Here is a 1,573-nt window from a genome sequence, read left to right on the forward strand (position 1 = left end):
GTATTTTTGTCTTAACAGAAGTGCAAAAATAACAAATAATTGAATATAATTATTTAAGCATTTTACTTATTGTAAAATAATATATTTCATTTAAAAATTTATTTATTTTCTTAAAGTTACTTTTTTTTAAATAATAATCACATTTAAATATCCAATAATACAATGATCTACTAATTTCTAAAATATTTCATAAAATATTGGATAATAATTTATTTATCGAATATTTTTAAAAAATCAATTCTAAAGATCAAAATAAATATAAAAATTGGTATAAAATCAAAAGAAATATTGATTAAGGATTATTTATTAAATTATAAATTATTCAATTTTGTGTTGAATAAAATAAGACACAAATAAAGTAAGATTGCTTTATTTCTTTCACAGCATTGCTTCGTTCTATTTCTACCTCGCTTCATCTAACGAAAATTTCAATTGCTTATAATTTAATAAATAAGTTTTAACCGACATTTTTGTACACTAACTTTTATATTTGTTTTTTTCTCTAGAATTTATTGTCATAATTGTCTCACATATATATTAACATCTTATATATTTTTAAATTACTGTAACTATTAATTAATTAATTCTAATATATCTAATAATTCTAATAATTAATTCTAATATATCTTCAATTTTTAACTTTAAATAATATTTTTATCTCTTTAATATGACTTTCGATATTTATTTTATTTTTTTTTTTTTTAGTTAAAATACTTGTCAAATACTTTTTTAATCTATATTATAAGTAAATTATAATAATATAGATTTATAATGTAGATTTGATAATGATTTTTTGTATACTATTAAATTTTAAATATTAATTTCAAATATCGTTTTCTATAATTTTTTTTTTTGTTTTCCCTAAAATCTTGTTATTAATAATTAATTTTTTTTTATACAAAATTTTTTAAATTTTCTATCGTTATATGATTTATATAAAAGTACTTATATTACATATATATATTTGTATATTTATTTTTTAATCTTATTTTAGCTAAATATTTATTATTGTATTATTTTATTTCAATACAATAATCTTAATATTTTTAGTAGTAAATTAATATTTTATTTTTAATAATTATTAATTTTTATCTTTTGAATTAAAATGAAAAATTATAATATAATTATTTTTATTATTGAAATATTCTTATCATTTAAATTCGTTATAATCATTTTTTTTTTATTTTTGCGGTCTCAAATATTTCTGAAGTGAGATCTAACCTTTTAAAGTTACTGCTGACTATCGACCATTTTACTGTATCTATGGAATTGAAATTTCATCTCATATGACTTTGCACAATCTTTTGAAACTAAAAGTTTCATGTTCTATTTCTTATAGAAAGTTTACATAATTTCATTTTAAATAAATTCTTATCCTAACCTGCCGATATTATCTTTCTATATATTATTTCTTTTTTATAAAATAATTTAATTTCACAATCTTCTTTTTACTTTATTCATTTTTCACAATAATTTAAAATGATTTTTTACTTATCCAGAAAGAAATGCAAACTTTATAAATTTTTTGCAATGGGAAATATTATAATATAATATATAATATATAAATTATTAA

The 1,573-nt window shown here is 15.8% G+C and overlaps 1 protein-coding gene across 2 annotated transcripts in view; it reads right to left on the reverse strand.

The window, feature by feature from the left end:
• The window catches only part of LOC102675423 (serine/threonine-protein kinase PLK3-like), a 19,678-nt gene that overhangs the window by 3,062 nt on the left and 15,043 nt on the right, over window positions 1-1,573 (reverse strand). The window lies entirely within an intron of this gene.

Source organism: Apis dorsata, unplaced genomic scaffold (genome assembly GCF_000469605.1).
Source record: "Apis dorsata unplaced genomic scaffold, Apis dorsata 1.3 scaffold_924, whole genome shotgun sequence".
Lineage (NCBI taxonomy): Eukaryota > Metazoa > Arthropoda > Insecta > Hymenoptera > Apidae > Apis > Apis dorsata.